At 50.6% G+C, this 14,580-nt stretch overlaps 1 protein-coding gene across 1 annotated transcript in view; it reads right to left on the bottom strand.

The window, feature by feature from the left end:
- The window catches only part of LOC126412373 (proteasome subunit alpha type-1), a 44,263-nt gene that overhangs the window by 20,199 nt on the left and 9,484 nt on the right, over positions 1-14,580 (bottom strand). The window lies entirely within an intron of this gene.

Raw genomic sequence — 14,580 nt, 5'->3', positions numbered from 1 at the left:
AGATGGAAAAAGGAGCCTGCGGTTTGGGTGGTTGGGTGAGGCATGGATGCAGGCGATGTACAACGCAAGCAACTGTTGTCGGCGGAATTGCAGGGGAGGGATTCCAGCTTCTACAAGAAGGCTAGTCACCGGACTAGTGCGGAAGGCACCGGTCACCAGTCTGATGCCACATTGGAGAATCGGGTCGAGGATCTGCAACGCTGAAGGTGCTGCTGAGTCGTACACCACGCTCCCGTAGTCGAGACAGGACTGGACTAAGGCCTTATAGAGCTGTAGGAGGGTTGTTCGTGCAGCCCCCCAAACGGTGTGGCTAAGGCAGCGAAGGATGTTGAGTTGCCGCCAGCACCATTGTTTAAGCTCGCGAAGATGAGGTGGCCAAGTGAGCTGAGCATCAAACAGCATGCCAAGCAAGCGATGCGTCTCCTCAATACGAAGGAGTTCATTGGCAAGGTACAGCTCTGGATGGAAGTGGGCCGTTCGACGCCGACAAAAATGCATCACTCGGGTCTTAGAGGCTGAGAACTGAAAACCATGGTTGGATGCCCAAAACTGTGCCTTACGGATAGCTCCCTGCAGCCGCCATTCAGCGACACTGATGCTTGGGGAACTGTAGTAAAGAAAAAAAAGTCATCAGCATATAGAGAGGAACAGACCGATGAGCCCACCACAGCCGCAACACCATTAATCGCCACCAAAAAGAGGGGAACACTAAGAACCGAGCCCTGCGGGACACCGTTCTCCTGAATATGAGCAGAGCTAAAATAAGTGCCAACTCTAACCCGAAAGGAGTCATTGGAGAGAAAATTCCGTAGAAAAATCGGAAGTGGACCCCGTAAGCCCCATTCGTGCAGCGTAGCAAGGATTTGATGGCACCAGGTGGTATCGTATGCGTTCCGAAGATCAAAGAAAACAGCAACTAGATGTTCTCGCCGAGTAAAAGCTGTACGAATAGCCAACTCTAGCAAGACTAAATTGTCGATCGCTGAGCGGCCCTGACAGAAGCCCCCCTGTTGCTGGGCTAGGACGCCCCGAGCTTCAAGGATCCACATGAGCCGCCGACTCACCATCCGTTCCAGGAGTTTGCACATAACGTTGGTAAGGCTGATAGGGCGATAGCTATTAACCACCAGCGGATCTGCACCAGGTTTTAGCACCGGGATGGTAACGCTATCCCGCCAACGAGTTGGGAAAATACCTTCCATCCAGATGTGGTTAAACAGGGCGAGTAATTCGCCCCGACAGTGCGCTGAGAGATGATGATGAAACTGGTTGTGAATTTGGTCTGGACCTGGAGAGGTATTGGGGCAAGCTGTATGGGCACTTTGGAACTCCCATTCACTAAATGGGGCGTTGTATCGCTCCCAACAGTGCGCGCGAAACGACAACTGCGTACGCTCAGCCTGCTCTTTAATGGCACGGAATTCTGCGCTGTAGCCTACTGTCACGGAAATACGTGCGAAGTACTCTGCCAGATGTTCGGCGATGGCGATTGGGTCAGTACAAAGTGTACCCTGAAGAGAAAGGCAAGGGACAGACGCATGAGGACGAAAGCCAAAAATGCGCCGAACCTGCAATCACACCAGAGATGGGGAGGTGCGAGAACCTATGGTGGCAACATATCGTTCCCAGCAGTCCTGTTTGCTCCGCCGGATTAACTGTCGAGCCCGGGCCCACAGCCGTTTAAAGGCAACCAAATTATATAGGGAAGGATGACGCCGGTGTCGTTGCAGGGCTCGCCGGTGGTCCCGGATAGCTTCTGCAATCTCTGGTGTCCACCAAGGGACTGACTTATGCCTTAGGGTACTTGAGAAGCAGGGGACAGTTGCCTCGGCAGCAGAAACAATGGCCATAGTGACCTCGTCCACTGCCAAATCAATGTCACCAGGATGTGGAGCAATGGCCATAGTAGCTAAGGTGTAGGCTGCCCAATCAACTCCACGAAGAGACCATCGTGGCAGCTGGTCAGGGGGTTGGGATTGAAGAAGAGAAGCCAGGATAGGAAAGTGGTCACTACCTCAGAAGTCATCGTGAAGTCTCCAACTGAGGTATGGAAGAAGACCAGGGCTACTAAGAGAGAGGACAATGGCCGAGTATGTGCCATGAGTCAGGCTAAAATATGTGGGAGCACCAGTGTTAAGGAGGCAAATGTCCTGCTGTGCCAAGAGAGCCTCAACATTCCTACCCTGGGCCGAGATCTGGGCCCCACCCCATAAAGGGTGGTGGGCATTAAAGTCCCCCAAAAGGAGGAATGGGGGGGGGGGGGGGGGGAGCTGGGCGAACAAGGCAGCTAGGTCGGCAAGAGGGACAACCTCATTCGGGGGAAGGTAGAAGGAACAGATGGTAAGCTCCATTCCTGCCCAGATTCGAACAGCCAGTCTTGAGAGCCATGTGAAGTGACACTGTGGCACTAGGAACAGTGGCAAGAACATAAACACAGACACGATCAGACACCCTGTCGTATTCTACGCGGTTCTTATAGTAACCCCAGTAGCCACGGAGGGAGGGGGTCCGCCGAACAGGAAATCAAGTTTCCTGTAGGGCCAGACAAGTGGCAAAGAAGCGGCACAAAAGCTGTTTCAACTCAGCAAGGTGGTGGAAAAAACCACGGCAATTCCATTGAAGGATAATGGTATCCAACTGTGAAGACATGAGAGAACCTGGGGGTGGGGGTGGGGCGTGGGGTGGGGGGATAGGTTACACCTTAGAAGCGCTCGCCGCCACTGATTGCAAAGTAGCCTGATCAACTTCCATAGGAGCTGCGGGTCAAACAAGATCTAGCTCCTCAGTGGACGCTAGATTCTCCACATCATCTTCAGGTACTGTGTTGAACTCCTTTTCTATCTCTATGTCCTCCTCCTTTTGCTTTTTCTTCTTTTTGGTAGGGTCTCGTTTGTCCTTCGGTTTATCAGGCTGGGTGGGCTTTTCCGACCCAGTCTCATGGACCGAGGAAGACCTGGAAGCCCTACGGCCTCAGGTGGTGGCTTCTTCAGCCACTGGCTGACATCTGGAGGGGCAGAAACCGTGGAAGGGAGGGCACCAAGAGATCCCTTCTGCGTGAGGGGAGCCGGAGGAGGCAGGCACTTCTCCGGCTCAGAGGTGGGGACTGAAGTCCCCAAGAAGGAGGGGTTGTTACTCCCGATGTTGATAACAGGGGAACAACGGAAGAGGGTGTTCCCCCAACTACCTGGGGGGGCAGGAATAGACGGCCGGGCTGGAGGCCCACAAGAAGTGGCTGAGCTTGGGGGCTCATCGCCAGAGATGGCGACATCGAAGCTGCTGCACCAAACGTTGATGAAATGCGCACAGGGTGAAGTCGTTCGTACTTGCATTTGGCCTCTGTGTAAGTGAGCCTGTCCAAGGTCTTATACTCCATAATCTTACGTTCTTTTTGATAAACCCCGCAGTCTGACGAGCAAGGTGAATGTTTCTGTCCACAGTTGACACAAACAGGGGGGCGGCGAACACGGGACATTGGGGTGGGAGGCACGTCCATAATCCCGACAGGTAGGGTTGGTGTCACATCTCGATGACATGTGCCCAAACCTCCAGCACTTAAAGCAGCGCATGGGAGGAGGGACATAAGGCCTAACATCACATTGATATATCGCCACCTTGACCTTCTAGGGCAGGGTGTCTCCCTCGAAAGCCAAGATGAAGGCACCCGGTGGAGACCCTACTATCTTTAGGTCCCCCGAAGACATGTCGTACAAAGTGCACACCACGCCATTCCAGATTTGCATGGAGCTCGTCGTCAGACTGCAACAACAGGTCACGATGAAAAATAAGCCCCTGAACCATATTGAGGCTCTTATGAGGCGTAATGGAGACTGCAGCATCACCGAGCTTGTCACAAGCAAGCAATGCCCATGACTGTGCTGGGGATGCTGTCTGCATGAGGACTGCTCCAGACCTCATTTTAGACATGCCCTCAACTACTGCAAACTTGTCCTCTAAATTTTCCACAAAAAACTGAGCCTTTGTGGTCTGAAATGAGTCCCCATCTGTTTGGCTGCAAACCAGAAATCGAGAATACGTCGCACCAGGTAATTTAGAGAGCTGAGAGAGTAATGAAGACAGTACACATCCTGGGACACAACACCATCAGGAAGGAGATGAACATTATACATGGTGTCACAGCAGCCCCTTATTTAGAGGGCCCGCACAACCGACAGGCAAGTTGGGTTGCCAACCTCCTTGAAGAAGTGTGGAAAGAAACATCACCAGCAGATATAAACAATAACAGGCTTTCTAAATAAACATGGAACTAGTTCGCCAGAAAACATGTGACACTGTTCCACCAATCAGAACTCAAATGACTCATGTAGCACTCTGCCGACCTGACTTAAAGCATGCCTGGACAGTCAGAATGGCAGTGTTTACCTACCGCTAGGAACAGCTCCAGCCAGTACTTACGCCGGGCCTAGCACTGTATACACTCACCATAGCATTGGAGTAGCACGTTGTATTTTGTAACTGGAAGAGTAGATTTTGGTCAGTATTTTCTTCCATTGTCTTGTTTCTTTATCTGGTTAGCCAGCACAAGAGTTGTGGAGTTTTCTTGTTGTCCTTCCCTTTAAAACTTAGTGTATGCCAAGAAGGCATTTTTCTGTAATTAAAATAAAGTGTGTTCAAATTGACTTAGTTTTTTTCCTGCCGACCACAGGACACTACAGTTATTGATGATTAGGATAAAACTTTCATTTTCAAACGAAATGGCCTCCTCAGAGGAACTTCTTCAGTCCTTGGTGGAAAATCTACAGCAGATTCAGGCAACACTCACAAGGTCAGAATTCTGCCCTAACTCCCCAGTGTTGCAAGAGGTAGCTCATAGAGTTGATTCCATTGCAGGTAAATTGAACACTTGGCACGTCGCTCCATCAATGTTTCTGGCTTTCGATAGGTCTGTCAAAGCATGGTCAAATTATGTCAAACGGTTGGAACAACATTTAATGGTACATGGGATCCACGACGAAAATCGAAGTCGGGCCTTTTTTTAGCAACAGTTGGACCACAGGGGTATCGTTTAGTTCAACAATTGAACCCTGAGCAGTCCCCTCGTGATCTCTCATTTACCCATATTAAGGGCTGCCTTTTTTGAGTACTTTGATGCACAAATATATGTCACCTCCACCCATCAGAGTGTCTTTTCTTGTTGAAAGTCACTAGGTCAGACATGAACATTGCCTGCAAGCAGTCTTATTCCTTTTCGTCGATTCGCGATATGGTGGTGTTTCATGCACCAGATGAGGGTCTACGGGCTGATATTTTGAAGTTACAGGATCCATCCCTCAACACCTGTCTGCCAATCATTTGCGTGTTTGAATAATTTCACCAGCTACAACAACCGCGTCTTGATCCAGCTGTTTGCACATCTCGCCAGTTGCCTAGCGCCGAGCGGAAGTCTCATTGATCCATTGAGCCATCCTGTGAAGGAAGTCTTTCACCCAGCTTCCATCCTGTCCAGACTGTTTCTGGACTCACCAACAGTCAGAGTGCCCCCATCGGTGAGCAAGAAGTAAGCTTGCAGCCGAGTGGGCCATATCGCTGTGGTGTGTCAGACTTCGCAGAAATATCGCAGAGATGCCACACTTCCAGCTGACGCACAAGCTCGTCACGAATCATCACCTCTGGACCTGGAAGCCTCGCATTCCATTGACGGCCAAGTATTCTCCACCATTCCCCAGTCGGGTGCCCGTTTTCTCCTTACCTCGGAGGTCGCGCATGTTACGGTGGTCTTCCAAATTGATACAGCATCATCCATTTCTATTGTGGATGGTGCCACATACCAATGCTTGGGTTCACTGGCTTTATCTCTGTTCACTCGCGCCTTGCACAATTTCAGTAATGACTATCAGTTGACAGTGTTTTTTCCACACAAATCTCTTACAACAGTCGTTCCTTGACCACTCAGTTTTTGGTGGTCGGATCCCCCAGTGCTACTAACCTTCTGGGTGTGGACATTTTTGGTCATCTGGGTTTATCAGTGCAGTACGCGGTACTGGCGGTGTCGATTCCCTCATTGGATACCCTCCTTGCCTCATTGCTCAGCAAATACAAAACGTTGTTCTCATCCTCCACACCTGGGGTGAAGGGTTTCACTGCACCCGTTCAACATCTTCCCTCTGCTGTTCTTTATTTTTTTAAGGTCCGCCCAGTCCTCTTTGCTCTCCGCAACCGGCCCCAGAGGGAACTTCACCACTTACAAGGCGAAGGCATCCTTTCTCCTGTCACACAGTCACTGGGCGATGTTTATTGTGACAGTCGAGAAGCCGAATGGTGCTTTATACGTATGTGGCAATTTTAAGGTCTCAGTCAATTCTCAGGCCATCATCAATGCATATCATGTCCCATCGGTGGATGACATACTCACACGTCTTGCTGGATCAACCATTTTCACCCAAACTGATGTGCACAATGCTTATTTGCAGCTGCCGTTATATGAGGAATCGCAGCAGAGCCTAGTCATCAATACACCATGTGACCTTTTCTGGTACAACCACCTCCCGTTTGGCATTGCCAGTGGCCATGCCATTTTCCAACGTTATTTGGGACGCCTCACAAGCCAGGTACTCGGTGCAGCCAATTATCTGGACGATGTCATTGTCGATGGCTCATAAGCGGTGGACCTCGTGGACAAGCTGAATCAGCTGTTTCAAGTTTTTTTTTTAGGCTAACCTACATTACTGGAAGGAAAAGGGTGACTTTTTTTGTGCGAGAGATCAGTTATCTTGGCTTCATGATTGATGCCTGCGGCCTCCACACCTCTAAGGAGTATGTAGAGGTGATTCAAAACCTGCTTCCTCCCCCCAACGTGAAGCAACTGAAATCTGTCCTCGGTCAAATCAACTATTATTGGCATTTTATACCCCATGCCGCCAAGATTTCAGTGCCTCTGACAGGGCTATTGCACAAGGGTGCGCATTGGGTTTAGGACAAAGTGTGTGAGCAGGCTTTCACACGTCCCAACTCTCTCCTGCCCTCCTTGTCTGGCTGCTTGCGATCCTTCCCTGCCCCTCGTCGCCGCCGCCGATGCCTCAGACTACGGCCTGGGTGCGGTACTATAGCACATGGTCAATGGTGTTGAGAGACCGGTGATTTTTGCATCCAAAAAATTGACCAACGCTCAAGCCAAATTGAAAAGGACGCTTTGGCGCTGATTTTCACCCTGAAGATATTCTACAATTTCACGTATAGTTGTCATTACACTCTGCCGACCGACCACAAACTTTTGGTTTCTTTGTTTCATCTGGGTGTTGCTGTGCCCACCTGGAAGGCGCACTGCCTCCAGCATTGGGCACTCTTCCTGATGACGTTTGACTTTGATATTATCTATCGCACCTCTGAATGGCACACAAATGCCGATTTTCTGTCCCAGCAGCCTGCCAAGGTGGATCGTGTGTTTGACGCCTCCCCCTTGGTTTGTTTCCATGTGGAACCAGACGTGGACGCAGCTCTGGACGTGCTTCCGTTGGATGCAGATGTGGTCCGGTGGGCCATCGCTCAGGATCAGGTACTGCAAGCTATCTGCTGCCAAATCGCTGTGGGTTGGCCGACCAGCCGTTGCAGTGTCCGCAATGCAGAGGTCCAACATTTTTGGGATCATCAGCAGAGTCTCTTTTTCCACAGTGGAGTCATCCTTTTGCATAGGGATTCCAACATTCCCCGGGTGGTCATAACGCACATGTTGCACTGCCGTGTCCTTGATCTCCTCCATGCTGGCCATTGGGGCATCGTCCTCACCAAATAGCTGGCCTACAGACACCTTTAATGGTGCAGTTTGGATAAAGATGCTGCCTCCCTCACATCACCCTGCACCATGTGCCTAACACGTCAGGCAGCACCCCCGCGCCAGTACTTTTTGTGGCCGGATGCAGCTGCTCCAGGGGAATGTTTCCATCCATAGTTTCCAGTGGCTTATGCTGATCAACTCTGGTTTGGGATACTCTTGTGTCTCCTACATGATTAACACCAATTCTGCTGAGACTATCAAAATTCTCTGGTGCCTTTTTGCTGTCAAAGCAGTCCCCAAAACAATTGTTATGGATAATGGTCCACAGTTTACTTCAGCCAAGTTCAAGCAATTCTGTGCTGACAATGGTATTTCCCTCATCCAGACTGCCCCTTTTCAACTTGCATGAAACGGCCGGGCAGAATGTTTTGCGCGAACGTTCAAGACCAAGCTCGATAAGCTGCTGAGCCATCAGCTGCTGGAACAGGCCATGCTGCTTTTTTGGCTACATACCATGCTGCCCCCTATATTGTAAAAATCCAGTGGAGATACTTCACGGTTGGCCATTCTGCTCTCCCTTATCTGTCCTGGTTCCCAAGGATTCTCACCCTCCTGCCCACAAGCTGATGCACTCCTTTTGTATCGGGCAGGAGGTCTGGGTGCAGAACTTCTCTCATCCACAGGTGCACTGGGTGCCTGCGGTCATCACCAGGCTCTGCAGTCATCACCAGGCTCTGCAGTCATCACCAGGCTCTGCAGTCATCACCAGGCTCTGCAGTCATCACCAGGCTCTGCAGTCATCACCAGGCTCTGCAGTCATCACCAGGCTCTGCAGTCATCACCAGGCTCTGCAGTCATCACCAGGCTCTGCAGTCATCACCAGGCTCTGCAGTCATCACCAGGCTCTGCAGTCATCACCAGGCTCTGCAGTCATCACCAGGCTCTGCAGTCATCACCAGGCTCTGCAGTCATCACCAGGCTCTGCAGTCATCACCAGGCTCTGCAGTCATCACCAGGCTCTGCAGTCATCACCAGGCTCTGCAGTCATCACCAGGCTCTGCAGTCATCACCAGGCTCTGCAGTCATCACCAGGCTCTGCAGTCATCACCAGGCTCTGCAGTCATCACCAGGCTCTGCAGTCATCACCAGGCTCTGCAGTCATCACCAGGCTCTGCAGTCATCACCAGGCTCTGCAGTCATCACCAGGCTCTGCAGTCATCACCAGGCCCTGCAGTCATCACCAGGCTCTGCAGTCATCACCAGGCTCTGCAGCTGGGCAATGGCATCTCTCCGGTGGGCTTACTTCTCCGCCACCCGCCGGCATCTCAACCAGCTCCACTCCCGTCTGGTGGACTAGGACACCCCTGCCTACTGCCAGCCGCCCTGTGGCAGAACCTCTGCTTCTGCCTCCGCCTCAGCCGCTGTCTCCAATGCCAGCCACTCATGCTGCATCGCCACCTCCCATCCATGCCGGCCACAAACCGATAGACGTTGACCAGCATGCCTCTACTCCTATGGACGTTTGTGGTGCTGTGCATTTTTTTCCCAGGGGAAGAAATGTCGTAGCGGACCCTTATTTAGAGGGATCGCACAACCGACACGCAAGATGGGTTGCCGACCTCCTTGCACGAGCATGGAGAGAAACATCATCAGCGGATATAAAGAATAACAGGCTTTCCAAATAAACACGGAACTACTTCGCCAGACAACATGTGACTGTTCCACCAATCGGAACTCATATGACTCATGTAGCACTCCACCGACCTGGCTTTATAAGCAAGCCCAGTCAGTCAGAATGAAGTTGTTACCTACCGCTAGGGACAGCTCTGGCCAGTACTTACGCCGGCCCTAGCACTGTATACACTTGCCGTAGCATTGTAGTAGCACGTTGTATTTTATAATTGGCAGAGTAGGTTTTGGTCAGTGTTTTCTTCCATTTTCTTGTTTTCTTATCTGGTTTGCCACCACCAGAGTTGTGGCGTTTTCTTGTTGTTCTTGCCTTTAAAACTTGGTGTATGCCAAGAGGCACTTTTCTTTAATTATAATAAAGTGTGTTCAAATTGATTGTTAGTTTTTTTCCTGCTGACCACAGGACACTACAGATGGAAAATACTGATGTGCCCTTACCCGAACAGCCACAGCCTCCAAAGGTGTATCAAGAGGCGCAAGATCAGTGTACATAAAGTCCAGTACATATGTATAAACTCCACCTGATACCCTCTCATAGTCAGTATGATTCTTAAAATAAGCTCGGCAGTCACAAACGGCAAGGGTCCAAGGTGCTGGAAACCACCTCTAGAGGATGGCGATACAGAATGCAGGGTACGTGCTTAAAAGCTGCCATAGCTCCGCCATGAGGTGGAAAAATCCATTACAATTCCACTGGAGGGTCAGACTGTCTGGAAACTATGTGGACATGAAGCAACCAGGTAAAAGGTGGGGGCAGGATGGGGACAGATTATGTTCTGCTACCAGTTGAGATGTCGGGGATCCACTGACATAAGTTCTATGGCACACTGCCTGCGGAGATCTGGTGCATCAGGTGCCACCACGATCTCCACCTTGGGCACAGGACGACAGGCACAGTGGAGCGATGTGGGGTCCTGGAGTTTCCTTCATCTTCGAGGACTCCTTTTTCCCCTTCTTGTAACCTCCTCTTTCTCCTGAGAAGACGAGGATTGAGAAGGTTTCCCTGAATTGGTTTCAACAACTGAGGAAGAATGAGAAGTCTGACAGCCAGCAGCCTGTAGTTCCTTCCGCCACTGGTTGGTGTCTAGCTGTGGACCAGCAAGAACTGTGAAAGGAAGAGTTCCAAGGGACCCCTTCCAAGCTAGAGAAGCTGGGGGAGGGTGAGGTGCCTTCAGCTGGGAGATGGAGACCAATGTACATGGCAGGTGGGAAGTCAACGCTCCTGAAGTGGATGTGATGGAAGCACCAGGAATGCCTCCAACCCACCAGCGAGGCAGGTATTAGCAGGCAGCTCCAAGGGCTCACTGTAAGAGGCGCAACAGGGGAAAGCACAAATGACAGAGAAGGCAACGATGTTGCATCTGCAGTGTCAGATTGAGTCACTTTTATGGGTTAAGACGATCATACTTCTTTTCTGCCCTCTTGATATGTGACATACTCCAGGGTCTTATACTCTTGAATCTTCTTTTCATGCTTAAAAATGGAGCAATCTGGTGAACAGGGTGAATGGAGCTCACTACAGTTTACACAGTTGGGGGAGGGGGGGGGGGGGGGGGGGCACAAGAAACGTGTTCGAGTGCAGAGGGTGTCCACAAATCCTACAGACAGGAGTGGTGGTGCAATGGGAAAACATATATCCGAACTTCATATACCTGAAGCATCTCATCGGACAGGGAACACAGGGTTTTACGTTACACTGGTAGAACATCACCTTGACCTTCTCAGGCAACATATCACCCTCGAAAGCCTAGATGAAGGCCCTGGTAGCAACTCTATTTTTTCTTAGTACCCGACGGACACAATGGATGAAGTGCACACCCCGTCATTCCAAGTTGGCCCACAGTTCATTGCCAGACTGCAAAAGAAGATCACATTGATAAGTGATGCCCTGGATCATATTGGAACTCTTGTGGGGAGTGACAGTCACGGGAATGCCACCCAACTTTTCACAATAGAGCAGCGCCTGTGACTGGGCAAGAAGTGACATTTTAATCAAGAGGAAACTGCTCTTCATCTCAGAGATGGTTGCAACTTCCCCATATTTGTCCTCAAGGTCTTCAACAAAAAGTAAAGGCTTTGTGGCCAAAATGATGTCCCCATCAGTCCTGATAAAGACCACATATTAGGGAGAGGATTTTGCTCCTTGTCATCTAGTCCTATGTTCTTCCCATGATGTGGCCACAGAAGGAACACGTTATGATTGTACTTCATTGCACCATATGAAACCTTTCCATACAAAGAGACTGCTGGGGTCATCTGACCACCAGTGGGAGAAAGCTTAAGTTGCTTCATGTGCGAACTATCTTTCATGGTAGCACCCACTCAGAACAGGGCTCTCCCCATGGGTGCCACCCAGCCACAGCAACAGCTTCCTGGCCAGTATTCAATTTCAGGGAGTACCTGTGCCCTCTTCGTAATGGCCACATACTCCATGGCAAACATGGGGAGTGTGCAGCACAGGCACCAATAAAGCGATCCCTGTAGGGTCAGTGGGCTACCATCATGCAGGTACTTGATGAGCCTCCCTCTCCCACAACAGAATGGCTCCCATGCTGGGGTTTCAATGAACAACAGGAAGGAAGGGCATCAGGCTGGAAGGGCACAGAGCTGGAGCATAAACCACAGTGGGCAACATCCCCTGCACAACATACACTTCTGTAAAATTTGGAAAATCTGCCAGGTCAAACCCAATAATGGGGACCATATAATCATAAATGGGAGGTGAAGATAGCACCAAGAGAGAGACCAGAAATCACGCCAAAATCATGACCAAAGTCCAGGCCATCTGCCAGAAAGTCAGTGAAGGAAAGGGATAATTGAAGTGTAGGTTTGCAGTACAATCAGAGGAAGTGGTGGTGCAAAAGCAGGGGCCCCTTGGTAACCAAGCACGCGCTCACCGAACAGCACTGAGCCCCCTGGGGTGGGGCGTGAGGGGGGAGGGGGGGGTGGGGTGGCAAAAGATTCCAGAATGTTTCCTCATACCGATCTCCGGGAGTGGGCTTCCAATGGAGAGGTAACCATGATAAAATTATTAAACAGAGAATGAAAAGATGATGTTCTACAAGTCAGACTGTGAAATGTTGGAAGTTTGAATGTGATAGGGAAGCTACAAAATCTGAAAAGGAAAATGGAAAGGCTCAATCTACACGTGGTGGGAGTCAGTGGATTGAAATGGAAAAAGATAAGGATTACGGGCCAGATGAATATAAGTTAATATTAACAGCAGCATTAAATGGTATAATGGAGTAGAGTTTGCTATGAACAGAAATGCCCATCAGACTCAGAATGTGGACCTTTGCTTGCTGAACCTTTCTGGTAACTACACTCCTGGAAATTGAAATAAGAACACCGTGAATTCATTGTCCCAGGAAGGGGAAACTTTATTGACACATTCCTGGGGTCAGATACATCACATGATCACACTGACAGAACCACAGGCACATAGACACAGGCAACAGAGCATGCACAATGTCGGCACTAGTACAGCGTATATCCACCTTTCGCAGCAATGCAGGCTGCTATTCTCCCATGGAGACGATCGTAGAGATGCTGGATGTAGTCCTGTGGAAGGGCTTGCCATGCCATTTCCACCTGGCGCCTCAGTTGGACCAGCGTTCGTGCTGGACGTGCAGACCGCGTGAGACGACACTTCATCCAGTCCCAAACATGCTCAATGGGGGACAGATCCGGAGATCTTGCTGGCCAGGGTAGTTGACTTACACCTTCTAGAGCACGTTGGGTGGCACAGGATACATGCGGACGAACATTGTCCAGTTGGAACAGCAAGTTCCCTTGCCGGTCTAGGAATGGTAGAACGATGGGTTCGATGACGGTTTGGATGTACCGTGCACTATTCAGTGTCCCCTCGACGATCACCAGTGGTGTACGGCCAGTGTAGGAGATCGCTCCCCACACCATGATGCCGGGTGTTGGCCCTGTGTGCCTCGGTCGTATGCAGTCCTGATTGTGGCGCTCACCTGCACGGCGCCAAACACGCATACAACCATCATTGGCACCAAGGCAGAAGCGACTCTCATCGCTGAAGACGACACGTCTCCATTCGTCCCTCCATTCACGCCTGTCGGAACACCACTGGAGGCGGGCTGCACGATTTTGGGGCGTGAGCGGAAGACGGCCTAACGGTGTGCGGGACCGTAGCCCAGCTTCATGGAGACGGTTGCGAATGGTCCTCGCCGATACCCCAGGAGCAACAGTGTCCCTAATTTGCTGGGAAGTGGCGGTGCGGTCCCCTACAGCACTGCGTAGGATCCTACGGTCTTGGCGTTCATCCGTGCGTCGCTGCGGTCCGGTCCCAGGTCGACGGGCACGTGCACCTTCCGCCGACCACTGGCGACAACATCGATGTACTGTGGAGACCTCACGCCCCACGTGTTGAGCAATTCGGCGGTACGTCCACCCGGCCTCCCGCATGCCCACTATACGCCCTCGCTCAAAGTCCATCAACTGCACATACGGTTCACGTCCACGCTGTCGCGGCACACTACCAGTGTTAAAGACTGCGATGGAGCTCCGTATGCCACGGCAAACTGGCTGACACTGACGGCGGCGGTGCACAAATGCTACGCAGCTAGCGCCATTCGACGGCCAACACCGCAGTTCCTGGTGTGTCCGCTGTGCCGTGCGTGTGATCATTGCTTGTACAGCCCTCTCGCAGTGTCTGGAGCAAGTATGGTGGGTCTGACACACCGGTGTCAATGTGTTCTTTTTTCCATTTCCAGGAGTGTATTTCTGTCTGTCCAATTTCTGTGATTGCCCTTTTCAGAGATGTCCACTCCTCTTCAACCGAATTGCCTGCAGCTTTAGGTGGCACAAATATTTCATCCAAAAATTTCAAATGGTAATCATGTTAAATGTATTCGACAAAAATAACTAAAATATCACTATCAAAATTTCTGAATGTAATTCCCCCTTTTTCATTTAAAATACTCAAAGGAAATTCCACACCTGTTTAGTGCTCATGGTTACATTTTCAACAGGATGTAACTGACCTTGCTTATTTACAAGTGAGAAACAGGATCGTTGGGCAAGACAAATTTCATCTCACCAATGAGCGTTGAGCCCCCAGGGGGGGAGTGGCAAAAGATTCCGAAATAGTTCCCCATACCAATCTCCGGGAGCGGGCTTCTAATGGAGATGTAACC

Source organism: Schistocerca serialis, chromosome 7 (assembly GCF_023864345.2).
Source record: "Schistocerca serialis cubense isolate TAMUIC-IGC-003099 chromosome 7, iqSchSeri2.2, whole genome shotgun sequence".
In the NCBI taxonomy this organism is placed as follows: Eukaryota; Metazoa; Arthropoda; class Insecta; order Orthoptera; family Acrididae; genus Schistocerca; species Schistocerca serialis.
This window is presented reverse-complemented; position numbering and strand designations above follow the sequence as displayed.